The following is a 9,919-nucleotide window of genomic DNA, read 5'->3' as shown; positions in this document are numbered from 1 at the left end:
TAACCCTTTACGGTCCGTAAAGGATATAAACCGACTATAGGTTGCCACGCGTGGGACTAGCCTAGCTGAGTCAATGAAATTGACCAATCAGATCTACACAACGTTTAATTTGGATAAACGTCCAACTAGGGTTTACCCCCTTGAGTTTTAGGGGTCCTGATCCTGATTCCGATTGTCCTGAAAATTTTAGGGCTAGTGCAGAATTAATTGGGTGTCTCAATTAAGGTTTTCTTAGTGTCTAATTATCATTCTAATTATCGATTTTAGTGACAGTTGTTACATCCTCCCCACCTTACGAAAAATCTCGTCCTCGAGATTTACTGGAATAAATGAGGGTATTTTCGCTTCATTTCTGATTCCAGTTCCCAAGTATACACTGGTCCTCTCTTGGATTCTCATTTGACTTTTACTAGTACTTGATCGTTTGTGTTTGAGAAACTTGATCTTCCGGTCTTTTTATTTGTAATGGTTTCCTTACCATTTAAATTTTTCATTTACCTCTATATCTTGAAGAGGTACTACCAGGGATTCGTCTGATAGACATTTCTTGAGATTGGATACATGAAACACATCATGTACCTCTTCTAATTCTTCTGGTAGTTATAAATGATAGCTACTGGTCCTATTTGTTGAATTACTGGAATGGTCTTACGTACCTTAGACTTAGCTTTCCTTTCTTACTAAATCTAATAACTTCTTTCCAAGGAGATACTTCCAATAGCCTTTTTGTCTCCAACTTGAACTCCAATGACTTTCGTGGATTATTCGTATAACTCCTCTAACTGTCTTCAACCTTTCCTTCGTGATACTAAATATGACAGTCGTAGTCACTTAAGATTTCCTTGTTGTTTAATTATGTATCTTAAATTCTTTATGACCCGTATGGGTAGTAAACTTACTTCCTTACCGATAATGTTTCCTGATCTTAAGGGTAAACTTATGGCTTCAAATTTTAGGTTTACAAGTGGTATAACTTTCTTCGTGCTTTTGCGATTGCCTTGATGCATACACAATTACATTTTTGTGTTGCATTATTATACATCCAAATTCTAGCTTTGAAGCATCACCGTATACTTTAAAACTTTCTGTTCCTTCTGGTAAGGCTAGGATTGGAACCTTTGTTAATTTATGCTGTAAGATCCTAAAGGCTTTTTCTGTTTTAGGTTCTCTTTTTAACTGTTTTGGATTAGTGAAGGATATATCTATTTTGAGAAATATTCCTAATAAACTGCCTATAGCATCTGTCTAAACTTACAGAATTCCTAATTTCTCTTTAGGGATTTACGGAATCTTTCATTTAGTAATTTGCTGCTATCTTAGCAGAATCTAAATGAATTCATTCATGATTCATCATGTGTCCTAATTTTATCTTTGCTTCTCGCAAAATCTTATTTAATCTAACGGAGTTTCCAAATGCCGTTTCAACTGTAAAAGTCTGCCTAAGGTTGGTTAAGGGTAATTTAAGGGCTTGGCAGAATGAAGTATTTATAAAACTTTGGTTTGCACCAGAGTCAAATAATACTTGCATAAACGTTTGTGAACTAAAACGTACCAACTATGATGTCAGGAATTAGTTCAGCTTCCTGAGTAGTTAATTGAAAAGTTCTTGCGTTTTTCTTGGTATTCCCTTCTGCAGTCTTTTCGTTTGCTGGATTGCCTAATTTCGGGCAGCTTGTTCTGAAGTGTCCGGGTTCTCCACAATTGTAGCAAGTTATTGCCTTCTTTTTCCTGCAATCTTCTTCTTGATGTCCTGGAATTTTGCAGTAATTGCAGCATCCTCTGCATTTTCCAAAATGTTTTCCCTTACAGGTATTACAAAATGGAATAGTGGAAAATCGCCCGTTTTCTCTTTTCTTGAAATTGTTACTAGTACCCATATGAAATTCTTGGGAAATTTTCTGGGCTAAATCCTTCATCCTATTTTCTTCCCGAGTGCGTACCAATCCGTCAGTTAGAGTGTTAGCTAATTCTACTGCATCGTCAATCGTGCGGGGTCTCGCAGCTTTAACAATGTCACGAATCTCACTAATCAAACCCCAGATATAGCGAGAGATAAGTACCGGTTCCGGCGAAGCCAGAGTAGGTACAATTCTGGCATACTCAAAGAATTTTGAAGTATACCCTCGACAATCTACATCTACCATTCGGTGACTTAAAAACTTATTCGCCATCTGCTCTTTTTCATATTCGGGACACAATTTTCTTTCTATTATTTTCTTAAATTCTTCCCAACTCATGGCATAGGTCACGTCACTTCCTTTAGCTTGTAACACTGTATTCCACCATTCTAATGCTTCTTCCTTGAAAAGGTGCGAAGCGTACATAACCTTATCTTCCTCAACACATTTACTTATTCTGATCACTGCCTCGGTTTTCTCTAACCAACGCAGTGCCGCAGTTGCCCCTTCATTGCCTGCGAACTCTACAGGTTTACAGGCAAGGAACTCCTTGTAAGTGCAACCAGGTGTTGCAGCTTTCCTTTTCTTAGGGAGCAGAGCTTGTCGTAGTTCCTCATCATGATTAACATGATCATTGCCTCCGTTTACGCTATTACTGAAGTGATCTTCAGTAATACGTTTGCTAGGAATGATTTGCTGTGGTTCTATTGGATTTTTAACAGCAACAACGATTGCTGGAATAGCGTTGGCTATCCCTTGAGCAACAATATTTTCTATATCCTGCCTAGTCATATATTGATCCCCTGATTGTTGCTCGGATTGATTAATCTCATTAACTGGTTCATTATTTGCGTTTTCCATCTGATAATTAATTGTATATATATATATAATTGTATTAGTAACAAATAAATAACAAGTATACACAGAATTATTAAATAGTTTCATATAGCCAAACTATTAATTTCTCAAAATAACAATATGCCTTATTATACACCATTATCTTAAATAATTTTCTGTCACGGCCCCCGACCCGGTTTGACCCGTTTCAGGAGCCGTGGGACAGAAAATCCCGTGGTATTTATTTTTTTACAGCGGAAGTCTTAACAGGATCGTTTTTAAACTTGAAAAATGCCCGAGTATTATTTATTTACGTTTCGGGATAAATCCCGTAAATATCATAATTTTCATTATTTTACAAACATGTTTATTTATTTAATTGAGCCACTATTTCAAGCTTGATGGTGCTCCGTAGCACGTGTACTGAAATCACAGTAGGTCACCTGAAACATGTTGTAAAACGGTTTTGTCAGCGGAGAAATACTGAGTGAATCATTCATTTTGATAAAATGACACATGGTTATAAATTACAGCATAAGAGCGATTACTATGGCAGTATCTTAATTAATATCTGGCCTTGCCACCCGTGTGACGATGGTCATACCACTATTGGGTCCAGTCACCCAATTAGTGACGTTTTGTCACTGTTAGGTCTTAACAGCCTAACCCATGTTAGGGCTTATTGCCTAACGGTGAGAAATTAGTAATGTGCACAATACCCCACTAGCCAGCGGTTAAGATAACCACGACTTAATCCCTGTAATTATAACATTTTGAAAATAATTTGAGGTATTGTAAAACAGTTGATAAAAAGAGAATGACTCACATTGCAGATTTAACGGGCAAGGTATAAGCCTACTGATCAGCCTTGATTTAACCTAATTTAATAATAATGCACACACAATTGGTTAGTAACTAATTCAGCAGTTACGTCAATTCACGAGATCAAACCCTCACAATGATTAACAAGTGCAATACTTAATAATTCAATCGGATTCACAACGAATAACAGAGCATAGTCCGAATTCGAACAGTACTCAAATATTCAAGTCGAAATCACGACGAACAATCAAAGTATTAGCTCAATTTGAGCAGCACTCGGACAATCGTTGGATAGTTATAATCGATCGGACGTTGAATCGTAATAGCGATCGAGTTATTACCCTGATTGTGGCAGCACTTTCGTGGTGTGTGTGTTGTGAACTGATTTGTGTATAACTCGACGTACGTTCAGGGAATTTCCGTCGTTTCAAGCACAGAAATCAAGTGCCAATGTCTGCTATTTATACACAAATTTGGAATCGCTTACGGACCGTAAGCCTAACCCTTTACGGTCCGTAAAGGATATAAACTGACTATAGGTTGCCACGCGTGGGACTAGCCTAGCTGAGTCAACGAAATTGACCAATCAGATCTACACAACGTTTAATTTGGATAAACGTCCAACTAGGGTTTACCCCCCTTGAGTTTTAGGGGTCCTGATCCTGATTCCGATTGTCCTGAAAATTTTAGGGCTAGTAAAGAATTAATTGGGTGTCTCAATTAGGGTTTTCTTAGTGTCTAATTATCATTCTAATTATCGATTTTAGTGATAGTTGTTACAGTTGTTGCATGCTACGTGTTATCCGATGAATGCTTGTATGTTATGTTAACACAGTAATTGTTGCCTGACACCTTAGCAACAATAGTACTGTAGTTTGGACTCAGCACCTGTCGTGAACAGGGGTTGTTAAGGGCTTTACTTCACGTGTCCCAGTGGGGATATGTGTTGCGCATTCTACAACTCGCAGTCACATCTTCGCTTTGTACATGTTACATGCTGGTTATGCGTAAACGAATTCGAACTCTACTATTACTATTAAACTTGTATGCTCACCTTTACACTATGTGTATTGACTTTATTTTAACGTAGGTGACAGGTGCTTAGGACGCTTGCTTGTTATGTGGAATCAAGTAGGAAGAGTCTAGAAACAAACTAAATAAAATCTGAGTTGTCGGAATGGATATTTGTCTTTGAGAACAATGTCTGTAATAACCATTTTTATTTTATATGTTTATGGTATGGGACATGAACCTTTAATATATTATAACTAATAGTTGTTATGGATTCTCCTAGACAATCTGTTTCGCTTAGTGTCGCGCCCCGATGTTTCTGCCATCGGTTGGGGTGTGACAGATTGGTATCAGAGCCATAACTATAGGGAATTAGGCAAGACTCGACCTAGTCCGGGTCGATGTCTTAGAAACGACCTAGTCTATAGTCTAAGTACCCACAGACCGCCTTGTGCGAACCCGTTAGGGGTTCCGCACGAGCCTATTACTATTTCTCGATCGACTCGCACTCATGCTATACTATCACACTGCCTTTCCTAAGGCAGTCGCACTGCACTATCTTCGGAAATGAACGAGTGGTTAGATCAAGATTTGGTGTGAAAACCGCAAACTCTCGATCAGATCGCTTGCTCGACCCGCATTTTTACTATAAACAAGAGAATTTGCATTGAATCAGGAGTGAAATCCGTACTTCAACGCAAATTCCTCCCTCAATCTCGTGATTGTATCCCACAAACAGGAATGTAGCCGCTAAGCTAGGGGTGAAACTCGAACCTTGATGACTCGTTCCATCCCCTATTTTTGTTTTTACAAACTCTCACCAAAGTCTCGATGGATTCCAAGGACTTGAGTGCTTAAATAACCGAAAGGATGCGTGCCATTCACCGTAAATCGATGAAAGAGCACAGTTTACTAGGCCAAAAAGGACTTCAAGTATATCCTTGAGAATAGTCGAATCACTTTGGGTAGTCAATGTCTATCAAGCCTTAGACAATCTATCTTCGATTTCAAGCTCGCAATCGCTGTTTTTATGTGTTTTCAATTTTGAGCCCGCAACTGCTGACTCTGATATTTGCCGTTTTATGTAAAATTTTATGTGTTTTTGTGGATTTTACCTGTTTATGTGTTTTGATTTTTGGTGATTTATACGCTTTTCGCTCCTCGCTTTGATTGACACACACAACTTGCCCTACACATCTATCTCAAATCGCTAACAAATCATTACTACTTGTGGATAATTGATATACCTTAAATTATACATATTTTTATACCCCAAAACACTTCCGTTTTAAGCATTTTTGACCGAAAACACGACGGATAGGTACTAAAATCGGTACTTTTATACTTTCAGGTCTTAAACAGAATATAATGGAAAAATCTGGTGAAAACGGACAAAATCTGATGCATTTCTGATGAAAATGGCAAAAATCTGATGGACTGCCAGGTGTGGCACGACCGTGCCACCGGCGGCACTACCGTGCCACTACTACGATCTCGGAAGCACTGCTAGTGCAACAAGGAGTGCCAACTATTTCTCGGACCGCACTACCGTGCCACCGGTGGCACTACCGTGCCGTTGCCAAACCAACCTTCTGACCAACATCTCCGAGGAGTGGCACTACCGTGCCAAATCGGCACTACGTGCTGATCTGCTGACTCAAGCAACTTGTCCACTAGTCCACTTGGCTGACTCGGGATCGCTGAAATTGACGTCACCCGACAACATCTGACCGCACGGCCGTGCCAAACTGAAAATTGCCTATAAATAGCAGCATTCGCTACTGATCAAAATGTTGGGTTTTTCTCCATGTTTCTGGGCGATTTCTGGGTTCCGAAGCAGTCCTGATCAGACCCATTTGAAGCTTAAAGATCGAGTGGAAGCATAACCAATCCAACCCATCAATTCCTTGCTTGTTTATGGTTCGATTCCTTGTTCTTGAACATGTATTCTGATCATTTTGCAAGTTATGAGCTGATGTTAGTTTATGTTTAATGTAGTAATATGTAATAGTAGTTATAAACTTGTTTCTTGAATAATCTTTATGTTGTAATCTCGTTTGTATGAAACTTAGTACTTTTTCTTGTCGAATCTTCATGATTATATAATGAATGTTTCGTTGATGTTGAGTTCTTGATTATGTTTGATTATCTTGGATAATGAATCTGTGGTTAGTAGGATGGTAACTATTTCTTGATTAATCACTTATTTGTAGACTTTGTTTACACCATGAAACCAGACCAGGGTATTGGTTTTATAAAAGATATATCTTATTGTGATTAGGAATACTTTCTTGCACGTAAGGGTTCTAACGAATTATATGGTGTTGATTACATGCTCTTAAATGCGGTTTATGATCCTTGTTTAGTAGTTTTGGTCTGAAATTGCTGACATGGTAGATTTGTGTTCAAGATTTGTAAAGGTGAAATTGTTTGTTATATGATCTACATAATTGCTTATCCTCATGGCTGTATTGTGACCATCGGTATTGCTTTCTTTGATAAGTGAGGTTAGGAATCCAGACCCGGTAAATAACCTATCTTTAAAGATTCGCATGAATAAATATCAATAGCTCGCTAATGAATGATTTTAGGTGGTTAACGTGTGACCATCGCGTTAACTTTCTGAAGAATCATAATGCTAGAAATCCAGACCCGGTAACTAGCTGTCTCGAAATTGGAAAATTTATTAAGTGCTTTTGTGACATATCTGATAGATAACATGTTTAGGTTGTTTGTGAAACAAGATAGTAGTATATTTATGTTTTAGATGTAATTTAGATAATTTAGTTAAACAACCATTCACTTATCTTTTTATCTGGTAATCTAATGACAAAGATTTAGTACATTATAACGCTCGTGTTCCATGGATCGATATCTGGCTCTTACCAATACTTTGCTGCATATATGACGGGATACACTTGTCCTTTGTTGTGTGTGTTTTAATGTTAAGGTATAAACCATTTTTATAAATATAAAACGCACTTCGCTGGGCGCGTGAAGACACTGTAAATAGATGTATATAACCGCCCGCGTCAAGTTTTTGGCGCCGCTGCCGGGGAACACGGCGAAATTAATGGAACAATCCGAGTCATTATTCTACCGGTGTACAAACTGTCAATAACTGTTAATATCTGTAAATTTTTGTATTTATTTATTTTCTTTTACTTAACTGTTTAACTAACTTTTGTTTTGTTTAATTTACTAACTTTTGACTAACTTTTCTTTTCTGTTTACTAACCACTAACCAACTAACTTTACTAACTCACTAACTTACTAACTTTTTATTTATTGTTCAACTAACATTTTATTTATTTATTTATTTTAATTCAGTTATGTGTTCGGAATCGAACCGTGTATTGGCAAGTATTTATTTCAGTATTTTAATTTCAGTAAATTCATTTCTGTACTTCATTTATTTATTTATTTCAGTTTAGTATTTCTAATTCAGTATTTTATTTATTAACGTTCAGTTATTTTATTTATTTATTTATTTATTTCTGTCCGTTTAAATTTCTGTTCATTTATTTAATTATTGTACTCACTTGTTTATTTATTTACTTCATAAAAACAAAATATAATTTTCTGATAAAATCATCAGATTTTCTGATAAATTCCTATGACTTTATCTGATTTTCTGATGGATTCTGATAAACCCATTAGATGTTCTAAAAACAATAGTTTTCAATCCTGATGAATTTATCAGATTTTCTGGTGATTCTGATGGATTTATCAGAAATTCTGATGGAACGAAAGCTTTCGTCAGATATTTATCAGAATTTTATAAGATATATCAGATTTTCCGAAAAAAAAGCTCTCGGATGTAAATAGGTAAATATGCCAGTAAATATTTGTTTAAATTTGTTTAATAATAATCTGTATATATTATGTATATTAGATATTAGTATTGTCATTATTATTTATTTCATATATATATATATATATATTATTTATTATGTTCTTTTTCTGTATAATGCGTTCTTTTTATGTGCAGGCTAATGTCCACGCCCCCTGCACCCGCTAACGCTGAGCTAGCCAACGAACCAGAAAATAACTTAAGAAGAAGTAGGTGGCTTCGGGAGAGATCACTTGTTGTTGCACAAAGGATTGCGGACGCAATCGACAAACCAGTGATTCTTTCCGATAGCGAGAGTTCAGAGGACGACACAGGAAGCATTATGGCAGAAGACGACCAACCTCTGAATGAGACCGGCCGTCCAGGAGGAGAGGGCTTGCTACCGAGCATTGCCCGACCTACTATAACAGCACCGAGTTTTGAAATTAAATCTAGTATTATTAACATGTTGCAAAATTCTGTGCAGTTTGATGGGAAGGATCACGAAGATCCAGGTCGGCACATCGCATCATTTCTCGAAGTGTGCTCGACCTTCAAAATTAGAGACGTTGAGACGCAATTCGTTTGCGACTCTTTCCATTTTCTTTGCGAGACAAAGCCCGATCTTGGCTTTTGTCACTTCCAGCAGGGTCCATCACGACTTGGAACGAGATGGCCGATCTTTTTATGCAAAAATATTTTCCGCCGGAAAAGACAGCTAAGCTTAAGAATCGTATAATGACATTCAAACAGGACGAAGGAGAATCTCTACACGCAGCTTGGGAGAGGTTCAAAGATCTTCTGATCGATGTTCCACATCATGGGTTGTTCAAAAGGCAACTTGTGTTGAATTCTACCAACGACTCAACTACGACTCACAAGAACGTTTAGATGTATATGCAGGAGGCGATCTTGGAACAAAAACACCCAGTGAAGCCTATGAAATCATAGAGAAAGCTACCTTGAAGTCAAGTTCTCGTCACGGTGGAGTGCGAAACAAAGCATCATCTATCCCTGGAGTTCATCAAGTGGATACATATACGGCTCTAGCAGCAAAAATTGGAGCTTTGGCAGCAAGATTTGATCAAGCTCAGAACGTTTCGCAGGTGCAATCATCATGTGAGCTGTGTGGAGTGTCACACGAGCCAGGTACATGTGAGCAGGGTGTTATGTTTACAGGCCACGAAGAGGTGGACTATTTGGGCAATCAAATTAGGCCCCAAAATAACCCCTATAGCAACACGTACAATCCGGGTTGGAGGAATCATCCAAACTTTGGGTGGAAAGCTAATTCCAATAACCAAAACCCACTTGGATATGCTCAACGCGCTCCCGCACCACAACAGTCTCAGGGGCAATCCTTTTAGCCCCATGGACAATCTTTTCAGCCATCAGGGCAAACTTTTCAACCACGTTACAATAATTTAGGTTCAGGAAGCACTTACCAGCCTCAAAGCTCTCAAACCAACTCAAAACTAGAAGAGATGATGGCACAGCTGTGACAACTCGAACTTTAGAC

General features: G+C 37.8%; 1 non-coding gene across 1 annotated transcript; it reads right to left on the bottom strand.

Moving 5' to 3' along the window:
• Positions 1 to 9,120: 9,120 nt before the first annotated feature.
• LOC118487875 lies at positions 9,121 to 9,227 on the bottom strand. The gene has a single exon (XR_004882817.1). It is a non-coding gene; the product is annotated as a small nucleolar RNA R71 (small nucleolar RNA).
• Between the last annotated feature and the right edge of the window lie 692 nt (positions 9,228 to 9,919).

This window comes from Helianthus annuus, chromosome 15, assembly GCF_002127325.2.
Source record: "Helianthus annuus cultivar XRQ/B chromosome 15, HanXRQr2.0-SUNRISE, whole genome shotgun sequence".
Taxonomy (NCBI): domain Eukaryota; kingdom Viridiplantae; phylum Streptophyta; class Magnoliopsida; order Asterales; family Asteraceae; genus Helianthus; species Helianthus annuus.
This window is presented reverse-complemented; position numbering and strand designations above follow the sequence as displayed.